This window comes from Cebus imitator, unplaced genomic scaffold, assembly GCF_001604975.1.
Source record: "Cebus imitator isolate Cc_AM_T3 unplaced genomic scaffold, Cebus_imitator-1.0 Scaffold209, whole genome shotgun sequence".
NCBI lineage: Eukaryota > Metazoa > Chordata > Mammalia > Primates > Cebidae > Cebus > Cebus imitator.
Window position 1 is genome coordinate 2,705,212 of NW_016107524.1, and position 12,781 is coordinate 2,717,992.

Genomic DNA, 12,781 nt, shown 5'->3' on the forward strand with positions numbered 1-12,781 from the left:
TTTCACCGTGTTGACCAGGATGGTCTCGATCTCTTGACCTCGTGATCCACCCGCCTCGGCCTCCCAAAGTGCTGGGATTACAGGCGTGAGCCACCGCGCCCGGCCCCCATTTTCTTAATCTTTTCAAAAAATAACTTTTGGTTTCTTTACTTTTCCCTATTGTTTTTCTGTTTTATTTATTTCCTCTTTTATCGTGATAATCACCCATCTTCTATTTCCTTTGGGTTTAGTTTGTTTTCTTTTTCTGGTTTCTTAAGGTGGAAGATTAGGTTATTGATTTGAGATCTTTCTTCTTCTCTAATGTAGACTTTTAGCTATAAATTTCTTCCCCCAAACACTGTTTTATCTGCATCCCATACATTTTGGGACATTGGGTTTTTGTTTTATGCATTTATTTTCCTATTTTCCTTATAAGGTTCACTTCTAAGAAACCTTATTCAACCAGACTCAGATTAATAAAACTGAAGAACAGGCCAGACACAGTAGCTCATACCTGTAATCCCAGCACTTTGGGAGACGCAGGTGGGTGGATCACCTGAGGTCAGGAGTTCAAGACCAGCCTAGCCAACATGGTGAAACCTGGTCTCTACTAAAAATACAAAAATTAGCTGGGTGTGGCGGTGGGTCCCTGTAATCCCAGTTACTTGGGAGGCTGAGGCAGGAGAATCACTTGAACCTGGGAGGTGGAGGTTGCAGTGAGCCGCGATCATGCCACTGAACTCCAGCCTGGGCAACAAGAGCAAGACTCCATCTCAGTACAATACAATACAATAAGTAAAACTGAAGAATATTTTAGACTTAATCTACCCAGACATGTCCTTAGACAGTGTTATTACCCTACCATGATATTTTCATTGTGAAGGTTTCTCTGGGATTAATTTGCTATTTTATACATCTGTTTGCTGCTTAAAAGAGCTCACAAGACTTCAAACCACTTTCTGTTCACTGGTTCACATGCTGTAGCAAATATAGCCAAATACAGGCAAATCTGCCATTTTAATAAAAGCTTTGAGAACTGAAATGCATTTTTGTATCTGTTCTTTAATATTACCCTTTTATCCCTTCAACAAATATTTATTGAGCGCCTACCATGTGTCAAGTCCTGCACCAATCCCCAAAGATGCAAAGGCTACATTCCTCCAAGATATTTTTGTTTATTTGTTTTTAGCCCTGGGAACCATGTTAGAATTAATGTCATGAACTTTAAAAGTATAGCACATTTATCTAAATTTCTACATCTGGTGAAAAAAGCCTCTAACTCATTCAGAGGATTCTCAACTAACTCCCCCTGCATATCTGGTATGTCTGGCTGGATTCCCAGCCTTTGCCTTCCCCAGTTTGGCCCTCCCCTCCCCCCACCATAACCCTGATTCTGGCAGTTCCCGGGCCATCCCTAAAGAGCCCGTTTAAGAACAAAAGACCATACAGCATTCATCTGAAATAAGGAGGGAGAGAATAAAGAAAAAATTTCTGTCTCTATTTATTGGTTGCAGGGTTAGCCAAATCAGGGCACATCTTTAGACAAACATTGTCAACAAATCCCTCTGACCATTCACTTTGCATCAATATCTCACCTCTAACTGCCTCACTGCAAAGAGCTGGAGCTGTGAGTCACCTGTCTGGGCAATACTCCCCAGGCTGGTGCAATTCAAGTTGCCCACCCTTGCTACCACCTCCCACACCTCCTCCCCAGCGAGACCTCCAATTCCCCCAGTGCACCTGTTTGCTGCCAGTTTCAGGAAGATGCTAATCTGAACTTAGAGCCTCAGTCTTTGTAGAGTCCACTGTTTGCTAGCGTGGAGCTAGGTGCTAGAGATTCAAAGGTCAGCAAGACAAATGTCTGTCCCTCGGGGCTCACAGCAAACAGTAGCTACATTTCACTTGGTAGAATCACTTGATTTCCGGTGCACAGTGGCTGGGTAGTTCAGGTAGTGAGGAAGCCTTGACTTGGTAGTAGTCACCTCTCTCTAGAGAGTCCATCCCCTCAGTCGGCCTTCCTTTTTTTTTTTTTTTTTTTTTTTTAAAAGATGGGGTTTCACCATGATGGCCAGGCTGGTCTTGAGCTCCTGACCTCAGGTGATCCACCCACCTCAGCCTCCCCAAAGTGCTAGGATTACAGGCGTGAGCCACTGCACCTGGCCTTTGCACAACCCTGTCTCTTCTTTGGCTCCTGAATGCACAAATTCTCTAAAACATCCCCTGTTCAGCAACAGAGAGCCCAGGTGTTAAGGAAGCCTTGTGTACAATTAAGTGGTTCGTTGGTTGTTTGTGAGGCTGAGACTGCTCATGGAGCAAATTAAAATGTCATTCGGCCAGCCTAAAGAATAGACTATTCTGGAGATGGCTTGCTCCAGAAAAAGAAAAAAAAAAATAGACAAAGCTGGAGTAGTCTTTGAACAATATCTCTTCTTCATCACTTAGCGACAACTACTCTCATGAAAGGATCTAATAAATGTGTGTATTTTCGGATTGTAACAGGGCATAATGTCTGAAAACAGTGCTTCTCAACAACTGTAAAATGACTTTCATGGGACAATTGGGGACATTTGAACATCCTCTAGATATTTGTCTTCATCTTCTAGATATAAATAATGAAGTATTTATGGACAGAATATAACATCTGAAATTCACTGTAAAATGATCTAGTGTGGGAGACGGTGGAGAATGAGGGGGATTTGTTTGAGAGAATGTTGGCCATATGTTGATAATTTCTGAAACTGGATTTTAAATATATAAAATTTTATTATCTTTTTGTATCTTACTTTTGCATTAGCTTGAAAACTTATTATGAAAAAGTGAAACAAAAAAAGACTAATGCTTCTGAAGCTTCCACTTAAGTATCCCTAACCACAAAAGAGAGCAAAAGTGCACATGCATACTTGGAACTGGGGCTGTTGTGTGAGGTAGCCCCAGTGCAGTAGAGATTTTTTTTTTAATTTCTTGTTTTACTTCAAAAATTGAGATACGTTCCATATTCTATGAAATTGACTTTTAGTATACAAGTTTTAAATTACTAAATTACTTCGGTAGGGGAGAAGAACAACTGTTGCAGCAAGCTGACAGAACATAATTCCCTTGGGAACAAATGTCTTGTCTTGGAACATCCCTTTGAAAAGTTTTATTAAAAAGATAAGTCTGGGCCAGGCGCAGTGGCCCACACCTGTAATCCCAGCACTTTGGGAGGCCGAGGTGGGCAGATCACCTGAGGTCAGGAGTTCGAGACCAGCCTGACCAACATGGAGAAACCCCGTCTCTACCAAAAATACAAAATTAGCTGGGCGTGGTGGCACATGCCTGTAATCCCAGCTACTCAGGAGGCAGAGACAGGAGAATCACTTGAACCCGGGAGGCAGAGTCTGAGGTGAGCCAAGATCATGCCATTGCACTCCACCCTAGGCAACAAGAGTGAAACTCTGTCTCAAAAAAAAAAAGATAAGGCTGGCAGGCGTGGTGCCTCATGCCTGTCATCACAGTACTTTGGGAGGCTTAGGCAGGTGGATCACATTAAGCTCAGAAGTTTGAGACCAGCCTGGGCACCATAGTGAGATCCCGTCTATACTAAGTACACAAAAACTAGCTGTGCATGGTGGTGGGTGCTGTAGTCTCAGCTGCTCAGGAGGCTGAGAAAGGAGGATCACTTGAGCCTGGGAGCCGGAGGTTGCAGTGAGCTGAGATTGTGCCATTGCACTCCAGCCTGGGTGATAGAGCCACTGTCTCAAAAAATCAAAAAAACATAAGGCTCTTGTAAGGTAGCTGGGTGGCCTAAGGTGGGGGGGGCAGAGATGAAAGTAAACTGTTCTCCCTGAGAAGTGAGCAGTAATTTGGGGTTTGGGGAGCTTTGAACTAAAGAGGAAAGGGGTGATCAAGGGAAGAAGAGAGAAGAACCAGCATCATACATAGCAGGAGGCTGGAGCCCCAGTCAAAGTGATGTTGTTCCCTAGTCCTGAAAATGGCCAACACACATTTAAAAGTAAGGAATTCTAATAGTTAATGTTAAGTGGTTGTCTGCGTTTTATGCAGTGCAACGCTCCATTGCTCTAAACGTTTAATGAAGCCTGCTATGGCCATTGCCTTAAGTCACAGTAGTATTTGGGAGAGTGAAGAGATTGGAAAGGAAAATATCTAATTGGGTAACAAGGTATATAAAATGGTGAACAGAGACGAGAGGCAAAATGCAGAGTGGAGATCAAGAAAAATCAGTGGAAATTTGGTCACCAGTATCTCTGGCAAAAAAATAAAGTCATCTTTGTTCAACCCCGTGGGCTCAGACTCACTGGAAATATTGGCAATGATATTGATTTACCATCATATATTCAGGAGAAGTGAAGTCAATTCTACTTTTTTTTTAGGCAGGGTCTCACTCTGTCACCCAGGTTGGAGTGCAGTGATGCGATCTTGGCTCGCTGCAACCTCCGCCTCCCAGGCTCAGGTGATTCGCCTGCCTCAGTCTCCCGAGTAGCTGGGATTACAGGCAAGTGCCGCTACTGCCCGGCTAATTTTTGTATTTCTAGTAGAGACAGGGTTTCACCATGTTGGCCAGGCTGGTTTTGAACTCCTAATTTCAAATGATCCACCTGCCTTGGCCTCCCAAAGTGCTGGGATTACAGGTGTGAGCCACCGTGCCAGGCCCAATTCTACTTCAGCACTAAAAATTTCACTTAAAAAAGATGATCCCTCCAAGACTGGGGAACTTAGGGACATTCAGGCAGCCAGGACCTAAGTTCCAATTACCACTGGCAAAAGGGGAAGGTTTCAACTTGTGTCATTGTCACTCTTGTTGCTCAGATTGGAGTGCAATGGCGTGACCTTGGCTCACTGCAACCTCTGCCTCCCAGGTTCAAGCAATTCTCCTCCCTCAGCCTCTCAAGTAGCTGGGATTACAGGCACGTGCCATTACGCCTGGCTAATTTTTTGTATTTTTAGTAGAGACAGGGCTTCACCGTGTTAGCCAGGATGGTCTCCATCTCCTGACCTCGTGATCCACCCGCCTTAGGCTTTCAAAGTGCTGGGATTACAGGCATGAGCCAATGCGCCCTGCCGGAAATCTTAGAAAATGTGTTTCCTTACTAAAAGATCAAGACATTTATCGTATTAATTTCCTATTGCTGCTATAACAAATTACCACAAACTTAATGACTTAAAAACAACACAAATTTATTATTGGAAAGTGGGAAGTCTGAAAGGGGTCTCACTGGATTGAAACTGAGGTGTTGGTGAGGCTGCTGTGTTCCTTCTTGAGGCTCTAAAGGGGAGTGTGTTTCCTTTCCCTTTTCAGCTTCTAGAGGCTGGGTTGGCTCATGGGACCCTTCCATCTTCAAGCCAGCAATGCCAGGGTGAGTCTTTCTCATATAACACCACTCTCATGGTCCCTCTCCTGCCTCCCTCTTCCACATTTAAGGACCTTGTGATTACATCTGGCTCACCCAGAAAATCCAGGATCACTTTCTTAAATTTGGTTGATTAGCAAACAATTTCATCTGCTACCTTCATTCCTCTTTGCCATATGATGGTAACATATTCATAGGCTCCAGGAATTAGAACATGGCCTATGTTTGTGGGGTGATTATTTTGCCTAACACATATATGTTTCATGACACACTCAGAGTCTCTGCATTACCATTCAGGCTCTCTCATTGTCTCTATACAAAAAGTGAGCAAAGAATTTCCTCAATAAAGAAAGATTGTTGATATTATTTTTAATCATCGTTTTCATAATTTCCATGCATATACATATTCTAGATATTTCATTACTCATAATCCCAATGATCACTGATTTCCATCCAACTCTTTTTTATTTCGTTTTGTTTTTTTTTTGGAGACAGGGTCTCCCCCTGTTGCCCAGGCTGGAGTGCGGCGGCACAATCTTGGCTCACTGCAACCTCCACCTTCTGGATTCAAGAGGTTCTCCTGCCTCAGTCTCCCAAGTAGCTGGGACTACAGGTGCTCACCACCACACCTGGCTAATTTTTTGTATTTTAGTAGAGACAAGGTTTCATCATGTTGCCCAGGGTGGTCTCGAACACCTGAGCTCAGGAGATCCACCCACCTTGGCCTCTCAAAATGTTGAATGTAATTTTTGGTGTAGCAAATTTTATGTAGCATAAAATAATTCAATTTTGCTTTTCAGTTATTGATCAAGATAATGCAGCCTTAAAAATATCTGCAAAATAAGCCAAATTTGTGAACTAATATTTTTGTTATGGTTTTGATCAGGGTTTTGCTATAAGAAATATAATCATTCTAACTAGCTTAAAAAATTATTACAGGGTATTAAATGACCTAAATATTATTGGAAAAACTGAAGGAGCAGGCTAGATGAGGTGGCTCACACCTGTAATCCCAGCGCTTTGTGTGGTCGAGGTATGAGGATTGCTTGAGTCCAGGAGTTCAAGACCAACCTGCACAGGATTCTGAGACTCCATCTCTACAAAAAATAAAGCACTATCCAGGCATGGTGCCATGCTTCTGTAGTCCCAGTTACTTAAGAGGCTGAGGTTGGATTACTGCTTGAACCCAGGAGGTTGAGGCTGCAGTGAGTAATGATGGTGCCACTGCACTCCATCCCAGGTGACACAGCAAGACCCCATCTCAAAACAAAACAAAACAAAACAAAACAAAATTGAAGAAACAAAAATTTTGGGACAAACTTTAAGGACTATGGCTCAGAGGTGGACCATCAAAAGAAGCAGGAATCAAGTAAAGGAAGAGATAGAGCCAACAAAATTGTTATGATGATGATAATAGAAATTAGTAGAGTCAAAAATTATATTTGATCTTGGGGGGTAAGAACATGAGAGAGGAGAAAACCATCTAATAGCTTTATTTATTTGTTTATATTATTTCATTTATTTATTTGTTTATGTATTTACTTAGCTACTACTTATATAGTTACAAAAGTGGTAATCTTATGTTTATTTCTTCTATTCAGTGTAAAAATTCAAAGAATACAGAATTATATAAAGTATCTTCCTGTCAGTTACACCAGAGATGTCCTCTCTTAACATCCAGAGATAACCTCTCTTAACAATTTGTTAGCAATCTTTTAGACTTCCTAATGTATAAACACACATATAAGCAAATTCGTTAGATTTTTGCTAAACAAATAGGTAAGTACTACACATTCTGTTTATAATTTCTTTTTGCACTTAACAGATCATGGATGTTGCAATGCACTTTTAAAATATTTATATGTTTTTGCACACTTGCTTTATTACTTTCTTGGAATAAATTCCTTTAAATTGAATTTCTAGGTTAAATGTGAACACTCAAAATTTCATTGATACAAAGGTTGTACCAATGTGCACACCTACCAACATGGAGCCAATGTTAAGTTACATCAGCCATGCCAGTTTTATAGGTAAAAAAGGACAATTCTGGAGATTGATCTGTAGCATTTTTGTAATGTTTTGTTGGCTTTGGTACCAGGTGTTTACAGCTTTCTAAAATAAACTAAGACTTTCTCCTTCCTTCCCTATTCTTTAGAATAGTTGAAACAAGAGAGAAACTCCTAGAAAAGACTGGTAGTATTCACTGGGAAACCCCTGGACTGGTGTTTTGCTGGGAATGGAGGTAATAGGTGTTTGATAAACTTTTTCATTTGTCTATTGTAATTGGTTTGTTTGGATTTTCAATTTTTCTATTAAATTGTTCATTTTATCTAAATGTTCAGATTTATCAGCATAAAACTATATACATTCCTACAACAAAAATTCTGTTGTGCCTATCATCACACTCCCTTTCCACTTCTATCATTGTGTATTTGTGGTTTCTCGTAATCAGACATAAAAAGTTTCTCAATTTCATTGTGCTTCAAACTAACAACTCCTGATTTTACATATGAAGCCATTTTTGTTTTCCTAATAAATTAGATTCTGCTTTTATCCTTTCATTAATTTTTTCTTTCTCCTTCATATTATTTTATTGTTTGTTCTACCTTCTTTCAAATATTTCAACATTTCATGTTTATTAATAAATGCATTTAACTTTATGGATTTCCCCTGAATATACTGATATCTTTTACTGTATATTTTCATTTGTTAATATCTAAATTATCTATAATTTCAGTTTTGAGTTCCTCTTTGACTTAAATTTGTATGACTAATTTCAAGTAATGTAATTTAGTGGGAAGGAAATTCCCTTTTATTATTGATTTCCTGTTCCATTTCACTATAGTCAGAAAATGTGACAGTAAAAAAGGTATAATTTTTACCTTTTCAAATATCTGTTTGACAAGGATATATATTTTCAAGCTTACTAGGCATATATGTAATTCAGACTTTCTTTATCTTAGTTATTTTGCTCTATGTATTCTATAAAATCCAGAGGAAGATTTATGAAAATTTCCATTCCAATTATGATTTTGTCAAATTTTCTATGTATTTCTAACAATTTTTACTTTAATTGTTTTGGCCATAAATATTCACAAATTTTATAACATCTTCACGGGCTATACTTTTGTCAACATGAAATATCCTTTTTGGCCAGGTACTGTGGCTCATGCCTGTAATCCCAGCACTTTGGGAGGCTGAGGTGGGTGGGATCATCTGGGGTCAGGAGTTCAAGACTAGCCTGACCAGCATGGCAAAACCCCACCTCTACTAAAAATCCAAAAATTAGCCAGGTGTAGTGGCGAACGTCTGCAGTCCCAGCTACTCGGAAGGCTGAGGCACCAGAATCGCTTGAACCTAGGAGGCAGAGGTTGCAGTGAGCTGAGATTATGCCACTGCACTCCAGCCTTGGAGACAGAGTAAGACACAGTCTTAAAAAAAAAAAAAAAAAAGAAAAGAAAAGAAAAAAAAGAAATATCCCTTCTTATTCTAGCTTTTTGCCTTAGATGCTGTCTTGTCTGATATTAATTTTACCACCTTTGTTTTTTGCAGGAGAGGCTTGTTTGCTATATTTGTCTAGTCCATTATTTTTAGTGTTTTTATTTTTGTTTAAATATGTCTTGTTAACAACACACCTAGTCTTGTTCTTTAGAAAAATCATTTGAAAGTCACTAATGGGAACTTTATCGTATTGACGTTTACCATGGCCACTGTGTTTCCATCACATTTTAAGTTCCTGTGTGGGAATCTCCCAGCATGCAGGGATCCTTTGTCTGACTGGAGAGACAAGTAACAAATGCAGATGATTTGAGCTCCTAGAATGTTGGCCTTCAGAATTTGTCTACTCCAATCTTCTCTTTGACTTATGAGGAAACAGAAGGATGTCAGATCATGCCATTTAATGGCAAAGCTTGAACTAGCAGCTAAATTTGAACATAAGACTGTGATATCTGACATAATTTCATGAAGATCTTGTTAGGGTCAAATTAAATCAATTATAAGTCAGTACTGGCTTTTCTCCTTTTTGGACAATTTATGGCATTGCTCGGCACTCAATAATGTTTAATGTCATTCCACATTTAAAAGCGCAATATAGTCTGCTATTTCCCAAGGAGTGACCCTGTACTGCTGAAGGCACAAAAATAAACATTTTTAAATATACTGCTACATTAACATTTAAAAATATATTAAGAATTATATATTTATTTTCATGTACATTAGGGAAAATATGTATTGTCATACACATTAAGGAGTATTATGACTTAGAATAACACTAAGATAAAATGTGGGTCAATAAAGAAATAGCACAGGTGACAGTATGGAAAATATGAAGGACAAGTTTGGGAAATACTGGTTTCAGGATAAAAACATTTTCAGAGTAAGAAAACTGGTTTGATATCCTGGCTCTGCCCTTTGTGAGGATTAGATAAGATGTAAAATGCCTGGCTTAGTAAATCTTTGGCTGTATTTTCTCTAACTTATCTTGTGTTAGTCCTGTTTCCTTAATTAGATTGTAAAAACCTTCAATGACAGAACAAAATACATGTTGCAAAGCAATAATCACTGTAATATGAGATATGTTCCAGAAGAAAAGTGGCCATAGTGAGCCAAGCACAGCCTGGTTATTTCTGAACAGAATCCAAGTTTTATTTTTGCAGACTCATTACAGTCATAAACTATATTGGCACCAACATTGAATACAGGTTTAATGATACTAGGTAAGGTATATAGCAAGGTCAATGGAAATGACCTTTGCTCTCTACATGGTTAGAATCTAAATTAGTTTCCACATTGGGCTAATTATAGGACCATTTGGCTATTTTTAACTAGATGTATGAATTGGTTAGTTATTTGGGTCTCAGTTTCCTCAACTGCAAAACAACTGTTGTGCCGGATAACCTGTGAGGTTTCTTGGCCAGGTACAGTGGCTCACGTCTGTAATCCCGACATTTTGGAAGGTTGAGGCAAGAGGATGGCTTGAGTTGAGGAGTTTGAGACTAGCCTGGGCAACATAGCAAGACCCATCTCTATAAAAATTCGCTGGGCATGATGGCACATGCCTGTAGCCTAGATTCTCTGGAGGCTAAGAGCAAGGATTGCTTGAGCCCAGGGGTTTAAGGCTGCAGTGAGCTATGATCATGCTGCTCCACTCCAGCCTGGGCAACAGAATGAGACCCTTTCTCAAAAACAAAAACAAAAAACCCTGTAGGTTTTCTGACAATTCCACTCTCTTATTGGATTCCCCTAAGTGAATACTGTTAATTAATTAACCAATTGATTAATTCATTTATGCAAAGAGATATGTTCACTTACTCTGTGCCAGACACTGTTAGAGAAACATGGTACCCACTGTTCTCAAGGAGCCTACTTAATAAATGCCTGTTAATCACTTTTTGGCCTGACTAAAAAACAATAGGGTTTATTTTAAGAAAATCATTATACTGTGTAACTGTTTGGTGGCAGAAAATAATATTAAACAATTAGCTGTCGCAAACTGACAAAATATTTGCTTCATGAGAAAAATTTGAAATGACATTTTTTTCTGGAAATAAACCAAAACAATCTGAATAAAGTGATTCTGGAAATGCAGTTTGGAAACACCACCACCAGTCCACACCTGGGTCTGTCCAGCCTGTGCTAAGTTCTAAAGCAAGAGTCAAATGAAAGAGAGGAGATAATCTTGCAGAACTTTTGGCTAGCAGGGGAAACAAGAGATACCTCCAGTGCCCCCCACCTAAGAGCTCACTGAGCAATTCTGTGCAAATTAGGAAAAAGAGCGTCCTCCAGGCAGACAACTTACAAAATGGTGCCCATCAGGGCAACCAATTAGATAAAGAAACCAGACTGCCCTAACAAGGGTATGTCTTGTCAAGGGGGCACAGGCTGATTTCAGCCCCACTCACCCCATTATGTCGTCTGGATTTGTGCAGAGCACAGGCTACAGACCTGTGCAGCAGCCTGGCTTACAGGGGAACAATTGAGTAACAGTTCTAAACACACTGAGGAGACACTCATGTGGCTTAAACTGTGACCCTGTGAAAAAGCAGTTTTAAAGATTTCTAACTCTACCAGTCTTTTCAAACTGAGCAATGTTCTTAGTCTAAGAAGGAAGTTTCCTCACAGTGCCTGAAAAAACATGGTTTTAGAAAGAAGCTGCCTATTCACATTAGGCCTTTGTCCAGAGATTACTGCCATTTCAGCAACAAGACACCCAGTCAGTGTGAGGGTTAAATGTTTTAAAATCCTCTTCCACTGAAGGCTGGATCTTGTTGCCTAGTGACTGCTTCGTTGCTTGCTGCTGTCACTCACCTTGTCTCTGGAGTTATCCTACTCTCAGAAGGAAGGTTATGATTGGACAAAGGTGACATCATAGCAAATAAAAGAATGGCATCTCTTTGTCAAGACAGCACCAATAAGATGATTCAAGAGTTGGTAGCAAAGTGTTTCAGTTCCTTTGTTTCGTTTCTTTAACATAGAGTTAATAAATTTGATGAAACATTTTCTCCATTTCTTGCAGAACCAATATTCAGGTATTAGTAGTGGATTTTTGCCCATAAAAATGTTTTTGACAGCATATGGATTGTCTTCACAACCATTTAATCAATCCTAGTCCAGCCAAAGCCATTCCCTGCCAAGCACTTGGTCAGCACTCGAGAAGCTGAATAGATTACAGGCAGAAAATGACTAGCTGACAGCTCATTATCACACCATTGGTTACAGACTGGAATTTCACACAAGGCAGGTTCTTCTTGGTGCTTATCTCAGAAGTACCTAAAGTGGTTCCAAAGCATCAATTTCAAGGACAGCCTTATAATAAGGCTTCAGAGTACATACATGAGGCATTGAAAGAGTAAAAAATTAAAATCGATTAAAGTTGAAAACATACCTACTTTTAAAATCAAGCAGTTGGAGAAATCTCACACATTTTTAGATAATAAACAAACATAAGTTCTTTGATTACTTTTGAATCGACTTCACACATTTTGCAGTGCTTTGAAAATCAAGCCTGAGAGTCTTTATTTCATTTTTAAATTTATATTATGTACTCTTGCATATGTCAGCCATCGAAGATATGAGCTATGCAATTGTAGTGTTGGTTGCAGGTTCATTATTGCCAAGCTGCTATATTAAATCATCTGTTAAATGCTTTCTTTTCTTGGTAAATATTCAGTATACAGTATAGTCACAACTGCTATAATTGAATAATTGCTTCCAATTAATGCTCTATTTCAAAAGCTGCAACTCCATGTAAAGCTTATAGTTGAGTCGTAACAAAAGCAAACCCCCAAGGGAAACAGAAGAGAGTGAGAATTCCTTTCTGCAATTCTACTAGAAAGTAATGAGAGAGAGAGAGAGAGAGAGAGAGAGAGTACTAATGAATTATATATGGCCATGTTTCACTGATAAAGAGCCTGTAGTATGCAGTTGTCAGTTGTAATGTGTAAGTAACAGTA

The 12,781-nt window shown here is 39.4% G+C and overlaps 1 long non-coding RNA gene across 1 annotated transcript in view; it reads left to right on the forward strand.

Annotated features, from left to right (window-relative positions):
* The window catches only part of LOC119474089, an 18,504-nt gene extending 10,577 nt beyond the window's left edge, over positions 1-7,927 (forward strand). Inside the window, exons 2-3 of the long non-coding RNA XR_005203387.1 lie at positions 5,276-5,333; positions 7,483-7,927. This is a non-coding gene — a long non-coding RNA (uncharacterized LOC119474089). The remainder of the gene's footprint in view (positions 1-5,275; positions 5,334-7,482) is intronic.
* The last annotated feature ends 4,854 nt before the right edge of the window (positions 7,928-12,781 follow it).